Source organism: Camelus dromedarius, chromosome 26 (assembly GCF_036321535.1).
Source record: "Camelus dromedarius isolate mCamDro1 chromosome 26, mCamDro1.pat, whole genome shotgun sequence".
NCBI lineage: Eukaryota > Metazoa > Chordata > Mammalia > Artiodactyla > Camelidae > Camelus > Camelus dromedarius.
In genome coordinates this window covers 21,443,727-21,456,815 of record NC_087461.1, presented here as the reverse complement: position 1 = coordinate 21,456,815, position 13,089 = coordinate 21,443,727, and the positions used below count along the sequence as shown (strand labels likewise).

The window sequence follows — 13,089 nt, the reverse complement described above, 5'->3', positions numbered from 1 at the left end:
CCCGCATCAGCCCCACTCACCGCCTCAGCTTCAGGGTAAGTGTATCCCGGCAGCATTCTAGGACCTCACCCTCATATGGCTTCTCTGTGCAAACAATTCTAGAGCCTAAACACGCCGCGTCTTTACCTAGCACCTGAGCAGGCTCGGGAATTAGGGCAATTGTTTGCAATCTTGCAAGATGTGCTCAGATCTTACATTAAGATGTGCTTAAGTCTTACATCAGCTCTTAGCCAGTTTCCAAAGGAAAATCCCCACAGCTGTTGTTTTTCAAAAGTCTGTAAGCTGGACACTGGGTTTCGGCCCCTGTCTTCGTGTCCTGATTTGATGAACGAGCAGTTTTCCCTTAACACAAGCAGTAGTTCTTGGATCAGCTCAGATCCTGGAAGACCCCATCGAGTATGCAGGGGAAATAAGTATGGGGACTTTGTAGGCAGCGGAAGGTGGGCAGAAACGGAGAGGGTTCAGTGATGCAAAATGTCTTCAGTTTTAAGAGGTACCTCCCAAAGGCAATGGTCCAGTCCGTTCACACATTCAACAAATATTTATTGAGAATCTGCTACTTATCAGGCACCGTTCTTGCCTCTGAGTGTACAGAGATGACCATGGCAAACAAAACTTCTGTCCCTGTGGAGAATCGATTGCTCACCCACTCAACAAATGGTTATTTGCTCATAAATATGCAAAGCCCTCAGCTGGTGTCTTTTGCTCAATTCTGGCTCTTCAAGCCCCAGCTCCATCCAACTACTTAGCTCTTCAGGCCGTTGGATCACCCCTCCCGTCTATTAGAGAAGAAAGGGTGAAACTCCTCCCTTCCTTTCTCTCAGGGACTGTACGGAAGTCAGGAGTTGACAGTCATGATTTCTACCTCACAGCGGAGCAGAGTGATGCCAGCCAGCAGCCACGTCAAGCGCTGGAGAACTTTTTGAAGGAGAGCAACGACAGAGGCGTTCTGTGGGGTCACTGAGAAACTCAGACATCTCGTGCACTCTGTCTGGAGACCAGCATCACCTAAATGCACAGTTTTAAATGCCCTGGACAGCAGAGCTAGGACTGGCCTCCCTCCCGCAGTTCGAAAAGAGTGAAACCTGCCACCCGCTGGTTCCCAGGGCCAATTAACTGGCCGGCCCACAGCCCGCCTGGGTGCTGTGAGATGGCTTTCAATAAATTCCACTATCTTGATGGCAGAGGCAAACTTCTGGAGTTGTCTGGGATTTATTTCAGGCCCCCTTGTGCTGGGACAGAAAAGCCTCCTGATTTGCACAGGCCGCTGCGTGTTTACAGAGAGACTCTAAGCACGCTGCCAGCTGGCTCACATGGTGCTGGCCTAGTTTTGACAAGAATCTTAATTAGTGACACCAGCAAAAATTCCATTTGGGCCAAAATTTCATGTTCCCATCTCAACTCCCCTAAGGCTTTCGGATGACCGTTTCTGGAACAGTCAAGAGAAGAAGGAGGAAGATGATCCAACACTGTATATTTTTATCTCATTGTATCAACACACACAAAAAAAAAACTTAGGCAACTCTGTACTCACAAGTTGGAGCGTGAGAATGAGTCTATACACATGATCTAGGACCTTGAGTTTCCTAGAGAGATACTTCCATCTCAGGAAGGAGTTTACCAAGAGCCCTCATCTGCTTTCCTGGCCAGGACATGGGGTCAGTTCTCCAAACTTGGTTGAGGAAGGGCATCTTCAGTTAAAACAACTTATCTGTTCTCTAGGTAAGGATTTCTCAAACATTAATGTGCATGTGAACCACCAGGGGAGCTTGTAAAAAGGTCAGGTTTTGATTCAGGAGGTCACGGGTGAGCCCTTGAAACCTACAGTCCTAAGAAGCCCCCAGGTGATGCTGATGATACTGGTCCGTGGACCACACTTTGAGTAGCAGGGTCTGGGTGATGACTGAGTGTGAGAACTTAGTGCCACCTTATGCAGAAGTGGTTCTCAAGGAGTTAGAGGGAGGATGCAGTGCTGGAGAGCAGAGCCTGGAGCGGGGATGTACTTTGGTTCCTGGAGCACTTAGCCCATGGGTGGCCTCATCCAACCTCGATGTCCTCCATCAACCTGGCACCTGGTTCCCAGTAAAACACTTCCAAAGTCTTTTCCCCACACCCAACCAGGGATGCTCAAATCCTATGCTACTGGAGGATGGAGAATTCCAGGTGTGGCTTAGCTTAACTGTTTAGAGTCTTACTCTGGGGATTTTCTTCACTGGTATGAACTGGATGACCTTCCTTCCTGCCCATCTGAGCTGACCATTGAGGAAGGGATCCCACCTGTCCCCAGTTTAGCAGGGCCTCACCTAAGACTTGAGGCTGCTGGTAACTGTGATTCTGAGATTTCCAGTATATTTTCTGCTCTCCACGTGGCCCTGACCTGCAGGTGGCTGCCTGGCCAACTCTGCAAAGAGCAGATCTGACTTTTACAGGAAGGAACTATTCTTCAGCTCCACCCTTCAAGCTCCTCCCATCTAATTATTCACCTAAAAGATGGAGCTTTTCAAATAAATGTGTTTTCTTAGAGCAAGCAAGGATTAAGATGGAGAGGGTTGATTACAATAAAAACAAAATGATTCATCTGAGGGGAAAAAAAAACGAGAAAAGAAAAATAATTTTTTAAAAAATCAACCATTCATTAGTATGTTCAATGACAGTAAGATGTGGACCTGCTGACTGAGTTTGGCCTGGGGTTCTGCTTCCATAGAGGATCATGAGGCATCCTGCTTTGCCCACATTTCTGGGCCCCAAGGAGGAGATGGGCTTGCTCCACAAGCATAAGCACTTCAGGGCATTGCTGATTGACATAGCTCCTCTCTTGACATTCCAGTCCTCATTAAATTCAATTGTTCCCCAGGTATGGGGAAGCCTGGCATGAGGAAAAAACACAGATCCAAATTCACTGGGAAATGTTCTCAAAGTGTGGGGACCGCTGGGATCACCTGGGAACTTGTTTAAAATGCAGAAACTCTGGCCCCACCCCAGACCAACTGAATTGAGATCTGTTTAACAAGATTTTTGTGTGATCTATAAATACATTAATCTTTGAGAAACACTGCTGTAGAATTCTAGTATTTACATAATGCAGCATTTTGGCAACTCTCATTTGAGGCCAATTTGTTTGCTGAGGAACCAGTCCTGGAAATGCAAATGAACTGCCCACACAGCTTGCAATTCTAGCCCACAGTCTCCAATGTGGGAAACAAGACCCAGGTCCCCTCTTTCAGGTAGATTCTTCTAAAGAAAAGGAGAGTTTTGCTTTAATGGGCATGAACAGTCTAAACTGTCTTTGAAAATATTTTCTAGGACAGATTGAAAAGTGTCCACTAATCTACCAAGTGGGTCATAGCTGATGAGCTGAATCTGACCCAGCCTGTCTTGCATTTGCGCTATTATGCCAAGTGACCCAAGAGTCAAAGCAGGGACTTTGTTTTGTGTCTTGGAGAAACAAGGGTTAGTGAAATTCCTCTCCCACATGACCCCCCTGACCTCTTACTCTAATGGTCATTCTCTCCTGTTGACCATGTCAAAAGCGCTTCCTGCATCAGTCGCTTCCCTACTCCAAATCAGGATGAGAGGTGGATTCCCGTTTTGAGGAATGGTGAGGTGGGCTATTTGGACCAATCATCCTTCTGAAAAAAATCAAAATTTGCTGATTAAAATAAAGAAATTGCCTTCTTAAAGAGGTGATGAGATAGAAAGGAATCTGTACAACTTTTGTCCTGAGAGCTTTGCCGGTCTGGGCAAATATGAATTTTCATCCTGATAAATTCATGACAGAGGTGGACACAAATCACAGTCCAGAGTTTACAAAAGATGTGAAGGCCCTCAGATAAGCTGGTGCCCAAAAAATGAGCAGTCTTAGGGTAAAAGTGAACCAGAAGTCACCAAAACCCAAAGCCTGGCATCTCAGTTCAGCCCACCTAAAGCTTGACACTTGGTTTAAGTGTCTGAGATGGGTCAGGCCCCCAAGCACTTGGCAGAAGCAAACATAAACCCCTTTAGGAGGAAGGGTTGCCATCAAGGATAATCAGGCCAACAGGGAAGCAAGACACCATGAGTAGCAACCAACAGAGGCAAGAAGCGTTGGAAAGAGACTTCAGACAGTGGCTTATCAGACAGTCATCGCCAACATAACACTCACCATCTTAAATAATCCAAAAACATGATCCAGAATGCAGCACAGGGAAATGAAAACACGTGAAATACAGAAGTGAGGGTACGAGGCACAGAGAACAGGCTGACCATACCTGATGCACATTTTATTTGGTATTTCTAAAGGGGAGAAGAAAGAGAAGGGAGAAAGAACCAGTGTTAGAAGAAATAATCATGGAAAAGTTTCCAGAATGATACAAGATGCCAGAATACAGGTTTTAGGAGTACACCAAATCCCACGCAGAGCAAGTAAAGACTCACGCCTCCACAAATCACAGTGAAACCGCAGGAAACTAAGAGCAAACATCTAAAAACAAGAAAATAAAAAAGGGTGCAGTTAGACTGACGGCTGACTCCTCAAATGTAATAATAAAAGCTGAAAGCCAATGGAAAAGGTCTCTCACGTACTGAGGAAAATGACTGTCAACATAGAATTCTACAGCCAGTGCAGGATTCCTCCACACATGAGGGTAAGATACAAATGATGAGCTTGTCAAGATCACACCTTCATTAGAGGAAATTCTAAAGCAGTGTTTCTCAAACTTTCTGTGGGGAAGAACCAGGTTTTAATTTTGTATTTTTTTTTTAAGTCCAATCTGTCATGCACTTGGATCTCTGGTCGATTCCTTGCTCAACAAGTCAAGTACACTGCTCGTCCCCTGGGTACACAGCAATGCGGAACTGCTTACACATCTTAGATCCTCCCTTTCTGTGCTTTGCGGTGGTAACTGACAGTTTGCAGACTGGCAGCCTCTCTGCGGGCCACGCCTTCAGTAGCTCAGCTGTAAAGAATGCACTTTTGACAGAAGGAGAGTCATCCCATCGGGGCTGTCTGGGATGCAAGAAAGGATACAGAGCCAAGAAAGTGACTGATCTGGTAAGGACACAGTGGTAAGGAATCTGAATGTCAAGTTTTACACAGAAGCAATTTCACATCTCTTTTTAAATTAAATGAAGCTGAGTTAGCTGTGGTGGCTCATTAAAGCAGTTTTGCAACCCAGCTTTTGATATACGGCAGACAAGAGTGAATCTCACTGCGGAGAGACAGAGACTTTTCCTCCTATTTCCAAAATCGAATACATTGGATAATGATGCACAGTCTTTTAAGGATTATTACATTTCCCTGATGATATAGGTAATTGTGGAAAACCACTTGAGAAAATTGCCCCAGAAAAACCTACTAAAACAAATGTAGAAATCAACTCCACTTTCTCCCTCATATTCTCATGAAGAGCAGGCTAAAACCTCCTGCACTGTGGCGATGTGAGTTATGGAGTTCTCAGGAAGAGATCCGGCTGGAACATGGCAATATAAAGAGAAATGCTTCTCTTTTGATTGCTTTAATAAATAATAATGCCCCAGCATAAAAGTAACATTTACAACCCGAGTCTAGCATTCCTCAAGATAATGAGAGCTTAAAAATAAGATTCCGACTGCTGATTACTGAGACGTTGATCCTACCAGCTAAATCAGAAACTGGCATCCCACGGTTTCACGTCTTTTATAGGACAAAAATATATGTATTTGCTAGGCACACGCTCTGCCACTGAACCATCCCCTCCCCCCCAAAATATATATATTTGGATCTCATCTTTTTCTTTCTCATCTCAACTAATTGATTGATTGATTCCCTTTAACCTCATATGCCATTCCTCATTCTCTGCTCCTCCCTGAAAGCCATCCAATTGTGTTCATGTATATATAATCTTACAAAGTGTATATTCTTACAAAATGTATACTGTCATTTTGTGTGCAAGTATCTTTATTACGTGCAAGTGGTGCTGTGTTGTATTTTTTAAAAACCTGAATGGCTCCTTATTTTTTTGACTCATAGATTCACAGAAGTTAAATTGACTTTTGAAGTCAAATCCATCCTTCCTCCCAAGATCCACAGCACAACAGGCTGTACGTTCATCGGCTTAAACACTGCAAGTAATGGAATCTCAGCCTGGTAAGGGGCCAATTCCATGGCAATGGTCAAATTCCCGCTCCTCGCTAACACCTTAACCTAAGTGCTGCCCATTGATGTATCTCTGCACCAGGACCCACGATGGCCTCGTGACACAGCGGCTGCCTCACCAGGTACCACTCTCCCATACAGGTTCCCAGCTTGAGACGTAGGAATTGGAGTTTTTAAGACCTTCTGCCTGACTTGTCTCTATTAGCTTTGCTTCCCTCAGGCCATTTCCCTCTTCGGGAACCTTCCTTGGCCCGGGGTTGCTGCTGCACTGCGGTGTCAGCGCTCTCCCGGCCCCTTAGCTGCCGGTCCCTCCTTGGTGCCTCCCCCTGTGCACCCAAGCAACAACAGGGGCCTGTCCTGGCTCCCCTGTGCGCCTTGCTGGTCCCAGCGGCCCTGACTTTGTTCACATTGCTTTTTTCTCCTGACACGTTTTCCTCTCTCTCCTCCAAGACCCAGGGCAACTACCACTTCCTCCACCAAGTGCCACAGACACACACTGAGGGTGGGAAAAGGTCCATGGAGAAAAAAGCTGAGGGGAAATTGTCCCAATATAGGAGCCGATGTCATACAAGCTCGTGACTGCTCTTTGTGGCAGGGAGCTGATGACACCTCTGGTTCATCTGAGGCAAAAAGGAGTCTCGTGTAAGGCTACCAAGGAGCTCACAGAACCTGTGATCAAAGCCAGAGAATGCGGTTTGGCAACTGGACTGGAAGGCGGAGGGTGGGAACAGAGCCAGGTGCCACGAAATCACCTGGTGGGACCCCCCCCTCCTGCCCCCGCCGCCACGTCCCCACCACCGGGAGGTACCAGCGCCAGTGCCCGCATGAGGCTCTGGGACCTGGACTCTGCAGGTTATGGATGCCTTCTCCTCTCTCACCCCATCGTTGACTCGCTTCCTCGAAGTTTAGAGCCCAAGCGAGAGCATTTGCATCCCCGCCTAAGTCCTATCTACACCCACTTGCCAGAAAGGAGGGGTGAGGGAATAATTAGCCCCTGAAGTTTTCTCAGTCGGAAGGGAGACCCCACCTCCCAGCAGACTTGCCGTGACTGGAAGGCTGGACTCTGGTCAGAACAGACGTGCACTAGAGCTGTCAGGGAGTTCACTCGTTCTCTTCCAGGTAGGGCTGCCTCTCCCAGCCCAGCAATGGAAGATGCATTTTGGAGACCTTGTGAAAACCACCTCAGTCAGGATTCTTGGGGATGGAGGGAAAGTGACCACCCTGCGGTTTGTCAAAAACATGTTAATTTCCTCAAAAAAGAACTTAACGCTATTATGAACATTTGATGGTTAACACACAGGCAGTATCGGCCACTGGGTGGGAATGGGGACTGCGGCTCGTGCGCCCCTTGTGCTGATGGACACCAGACCCTCGGGGAGTGTGGGGAGGGGGTCAATAACACAGACACGTCCATTGCAAAGATGCTTCCTTTCATCAAGTTTGCTTTTCCAGCTGGACCCACCTGCAGACCTATTGTCACTTTAGACCTTTTGTGTGGCCTTTTCCTAGGCAGGTAAGTCATTTCTAGGGAGGTCAGGTCTTTGGGCCATCCTGCGTAGTTAAACTTCGCTTTTGAGGAGACACACAGAAACACCACCATTCACAGAGGTGGATGTGTGAAGGCCAGAGATGCTCAGGGCTGGGTCCTGGTCACACAGCCAGTGGGCAGCCAGGGAGCGGTCACTGGAGAGGCGGCTTAGGAGAGGACGGAGCCCTGGGATGGGTCTTCCCACTGTGGCACAGCAGGTCGGGGGCTGCATTGTCCACTGCAAGTGGAGGGGAGGGAGGAAAGGAGGCCGGCACGGGGTCCACGTGGGGACAGCCAGAGAGCACAGGGAGCCCTCTGCCAGCGGTCGGCATCCGTGTGGACAGGAGAGAAGAAAAAGATGCTGCAGAGTGCTGGGGCGCCGCCAGCACCGAGTCTCCCGTCTTCCTTGGCAACAGCCTATTCGGGGCAGCAATGTGCCCAGGTGGGGCCTGCACGTCCCCCAGCTCTTGTGACTAGAAGCTGGCAAGGGGGGTGCCAGCAGGTTTCTGGGAGAGCCTCACAGTAGCCGCTTGTTGTCTCCTTTCTCCTTGGTTAGAATATGGATGAATTGGCTGGAGTTCCTGCAGCTGAAGGTCTCAGACTCATCCTAGAGCTCAACAGAAAGACAGGAGGAGCTTGAGTCCCGGAGTGCTTGCCCCCGAGCTGTTTCCATGTGAGTGAATGGACACTTAACTTTTTATGCTACGCTTTTGGGTCTCTTAGCCCATCAGTACCCACTGGTAATATGGACAGAAGGCGCAGAGGGAAATTCAGAAGCTCATGCTGGGGAGCAGGTGCAACTACCAAAGAAAAGGGGCAGCAAGAAGCAGAGCTTCTGCCACCGCCCCGTGTGCAAGGCAGGGTCACCACACCCAGGTTCCCAGGGAACTGGGCTGCCAGTCGTGCTGTTACCGAGTCCAGACTCGTTCTGCTCACCACACAACAGGCCAGTAAATTGAGAGATGAGGTGATGGGGCAGGAATAACATCTTTATTGGGAAAGCCAGCAGACCGAGAAGATGGGAGACTAATGTCCTGGAGAACCGTCTTCCCCCAGTCAGAACTCAGGCTCCTTTTATACAAAAATGGGGAGGGGTGTGGTTGGTTGTTGCAAACTTCTTGGTGTTGGGATCCTTTGTTCTTGCAGCTGCCCACGTGGGGCAGGTCACAATGTTCCTATAAACCTCCAAGAAGATACATGTTATTCTCTGTTCTGCAACTTTTTATCTCTGTTTGAATGGGAAAGTGTTATCCCCTTAAAGGTCAGAGCCTTGAGAATGGCTGTCCTGTATATTTCAGGCTCTAGACAACATTCCTTTACAAAAGGTGCAGAACCAGCAGGACTGAGTCCAGGAAACAGAGCCCAGGGTTAGAGCCAAAGGAACAACCCAGCATGGAGTCAGGTTTGTTCTTTGCTATTACATACCCATCTGAGTATCTGTGTGGTCCTCCTGTATGTGATCTGTGAGCACTGAAATCTGCCCAGCTCACTGACTCCACCTCAGCATTGTCCCCATCATCCCAGAATGGCTGCCATGGCTCACAGCATCAAATCTGTATCCAAGTCAAGTCTTTCTCAGACTTCCCCTTGTGTCTAATAGGCCAGAATTAGGTCACATGACCCTGCTGCAGGAAAGAATGTCAAAATAAACATACAGCATTTTTTCAAGTCTTTTGCAAGAAGTGGCTTCTACCAGCAAAGAAGGGGGCTAGAAATGGATGTTGAGTAGACAGTCCATGGCATTGCCAGGGGGACAGCAGGCGCTGCTCTAGGAAGAAGGAACAACTGTAATTTTAGGCCCTAGAAAAGGTCCGGAGACCCAAGTCAGGAGAATTTACCAAAAACATGCTTAAAGGAGGTAGGGTGGAAAGAATCTGTTGCTTTCTTTTCCCCGGTCTTGAAGGACTCTCAGGCCAGTGCCGTTTCTGCTCTCGTTGGCCAGGGGTGGTTGTGTAGTGTTGGCACAAGGAAGTAACTCAGATGCTGCAAGGCGCTCAGAGATCTCCCACCAGCCCCCTCGCAAGCTCCTTTACAAACTCAGCACAAGCAGTGTAGTCGTTACAGGACAGAAGTCCCTCCCACATCAGAATTCTCAAGTTGTCACTTAGAGCAATTGAGCAGATTATTCTTTCCTGACATTTGAATCACAAAGTAATAAAAACACAGAAATGTTTGAAGCCCTGTGTCCAGACTTTGGCGTCCTTTACATACCCTCATACGGGCTGCTCTGGATCCCAGGTTGTTCGGATTTGGATATTTGCCACTCAGTATGCTTTTAATAAACTCCTTTTCAGAGCAAAGTCCTCAGAGTTGCTGTTGCTTGCACTTGAAGAACCCTGGTTGCCACAGATGGGGTACCACCTGCTAGCGGGGGAACAGGGAGGGGAAATAACTCCTTTTTTTACAAAAACAACTTGAATTCCATGCCCTAAAATCTTTAAAAGCCAACTTTCAAACTACTTTGCTGTTATGCAGGCCACGATGTTCACACTAAGATCAGCCCATCAAGGTGAGAAAGAAAGCATTTCTTGGGACCTCATGCTAATCGGCGTCCTCAGTTCCACCGGGCTGGCATCCGACTTCCTCGTGAACAGATGTGAGCCCCACCCTGTGGCCCATGGGGTCCGTGTGCTAGAAAATTGCCTGGCAAACAATGCCTCTGATGTAAAAGAACACATTAATTTTATCAGGGTTTTCCGAGCTGGGATTTTCTGCCAGTTCCTCTCACCTCCCCCTAGAGATCCAGCCCAAGCATGTTTGTTAGTTGTGAAAAACAAAATAGAAAGCAATTAGGAGTATTAAACTTTCATCTTTGCTTTTTAAATGACACTGAAGCCCTTTCTCCAAAGAGGTCTTCCACCGAGTACCCACTTGGTCCTACAAAAGAAAGCAAGGAGGCCTCTGGTAAGCAGGGATGAGGAGATCAGATGTGCAACAGCCAGCCCGCCCGATGGAGGTGACAATATTTCATTACCCATGTCGAATTAATACACTGTTATAATTGTTATCGAGTCCAAACTCGTTCTGTTCGCCACACGACAAGCTAATAAATCAAGAGATGAGGTGTTGAGGGAAGAAATAGTGACTTTATTTGGAAAGCCAGCAGACCAAGAAGATGAGGGACGAATGTCCTGGGGAACCATCTTCCCCAAGTCAGAATTCAGGCTCCTTTCATATTAAAATGGGGAGGGGTGTGGTTGATGGTGCAAACTTCTTGGTGTAGGAATTCTTTGTTCTTGGAATCCTTTGCTCTTGCAGCTGTTCACGTGGGTGAGGTCATGGTGCCCCTGTAAAACCTCTAACAAAACAAACGTTACTTTCTATTGTGCAACTTGTTATGTTTATATGAGTGCAAAAGTGTTAATATCCTTAAAGGTCAAAGCCTTGAGAATGGGCTCCCCTGAATACCTCAGGCTAAAGGCAACATTCTTTTACAAAAGATGCAGAACAAGACTAAGCCCAGGAAACAGGGCACAGAGTTAAAGCCAACGGAACAGATCTAATATGGAGTCAGATTTGTTCTTTTCCATTACATAACGATCTGATCGTTAGTATAGTGTTTCACACCGACTAATAGCCCGCAAAATATCAGCCTATGAAATAAAGCTGAGCTGGTGGTAGGCACGGAGAGCTCACTGAGGGACCGTGCCTCAGACCTGGGGAGGGAGCTCTGCGTTTGCAATCACAGATCGACGCCTCGGTGCCCTGGGAGGGAAATCTGGGGAGACACTTGTGTGGTGTGAGGTGCCTGTCGTGAGAAGTGGCCTGACCATTGCTTGGGCATTGGGCTGTTCTCTGCACACCTGTGTGCTTAGTGTCATACTGTCACTGCTCAACCCTGTGTTTAATTAATAGAGCATTTCTTAGCAACCAAAACCAACTCTGATGCAGCCACATGAAAAGCATAAGGGAAGCAGGAAGTCCAAACTCCAATCAGGACATCTCCCCAAACACATGTCCCACCCTGGAGGCAAAGGGGTGTCCAAGGCCAGCAAGGCCACGGGGATCCCGGCTCTTAGGGGGTGGGTGCCAGGCGGAGCAGCGCCCCCAGGACCGCGCGTGGTGGGGGGCATCTTCCCAGCAGGACCTGAGTGCGCTCACAGTCGCAGGGCGTCTGCAAGGCGTAGATGGTCCGGCACCAGCCCAGGCCTCCTCGTACACTCTCTGTGCCTGGAGCCCCTCCTTCCTGCGCTTCCTGACATCGCTGGAGTGGGTGTAACACGATGTCCTCAGAGCTCTGCTCTTCCCACGGCTGGAATCCCTCCCACCCAGGGAGCTGGCCTCCACCCTCACCCTGATGGAAGCTGGCCTGGAATGAACTCGGGAATGAGTGTGTGGGAGGAGGGGCCGAGTAGACGGGATTTCTGGATGTGGCCAAGGAATGGAAAGGAGCCCTGATCCCCCCACCCCCATCAGCCGCCCTAGACTCTGGGGGGCGGGGCAGGACAGGCGCTTGCACTAGGATCCTTCCCTGAACCCGGGTTTCCTACGCCGTCCCTCCCCTGTGCTTTCAGAATGGCCCACGTGTACTTCTGTTACTTCTCAGCACGGAGCCCCGTCTCTGTGTGGCGGAAACGCCCAGTGTCTCTGCTTTGTAGGGACGAGAACAGCTCTTAGTCTCCGCTTGTCATGTAGACGGCTCCTGGCAGGAGAAGGAGGCAGAGCTCACCTGCCTGGCGCAGCGCGGTGAAGGTGTGCTGCGCGGGACACGGCGGTGCTCTTGCCTGCCCGGAACCCAGACTGGAGGAGGATGCGGGGTGTGGCTGAGGAGGGAGGTGGGGACCCAGGGATGAATGACTGGGGGGACAGGGGTGGGCAGAGGTATTCAGCAGTGTGTGCATGTGCTCACAAGCTGGGCCAAGGAGTCAAGCCTCCAAAAGAGGAAGAAACAAAGTGGGCACCCCTCTCCCCTCCAAGGAGCCCTGCAAACACCGATTGCTCAAATTCTCACTTTGGGGGGTTTACGTCCCTTCCTTAGGATGCCTTTGAAAACCCCAACTCCACCGGGGTTAACGGGAAGGGAATCTGTCATTGCACATGGTGGGAGGGGGACCAGTGCAGGTGGGCTCTCAGGCTCTGCTCTCACCCCCTGGCCCGTCCCGCCCCAGTCCCTGGCGGGCTGTGCTCCTGCGGCCCCCGCTCCTGGGCCACGGCAGGTCCGAGCATCATGCCAGATGCGGAGCATGGGCTGAATTGTGTCCCCCAGATTCATGTGCTGAAGCCCTAACCCCTAGTACCTCAGAATATGACTGTGTTTGGAGACTGAGTCTTTAAAAAGTCATTCGGGCAAAACAAAGTCATCGGGATTGGTCTTAATCAGATTAGTGTTCTTATAAGAAGAGACTGAGAAACAGGCATACAGAAGGTCGACCACGTGAAGACACAGAGAAAAGACCGCCATCTACAAGCCAAAGACGCAGAAGAAACCAGCCTTACTGACACCTTGATC

The 13,089-nt window shown here is 48.9% G+C and overlaps 1 long non-coding RNA gene across 2 annotated transcripts in view; it reads left to right on the top strand.

The window, feature by feature from the left end:
• The window catches only part of LOC135319408 (uncharacterized), a 76,534-nt gene extending 65,887 nt beyond the window's left edge, over nt 1–10,647 (top strand). Inside the window, exons 2-5 of one of the 2 annotated variants that reach the window (XR_010377961.1) lie at nt 5,987–6,234; nt 8,197–8,313; nt 8,939–9,042; nt 10,116–10,647. This is a non-coding gene — a long non-coding RNA (uncharacterized LOC135319408). Of the gene's footprint in view, nt 1–5,986; nt 6,235–8,196; nt 8,314–8,938; nt 9,941–10,115 lie in introns of those variants that run through there. The other variant, XR_010377960.1, reaches the window with a different exon arrangement.
• The last annotated feature ends 2,442 nt before the right edge of the window (nt 10,648–13,089 follow it).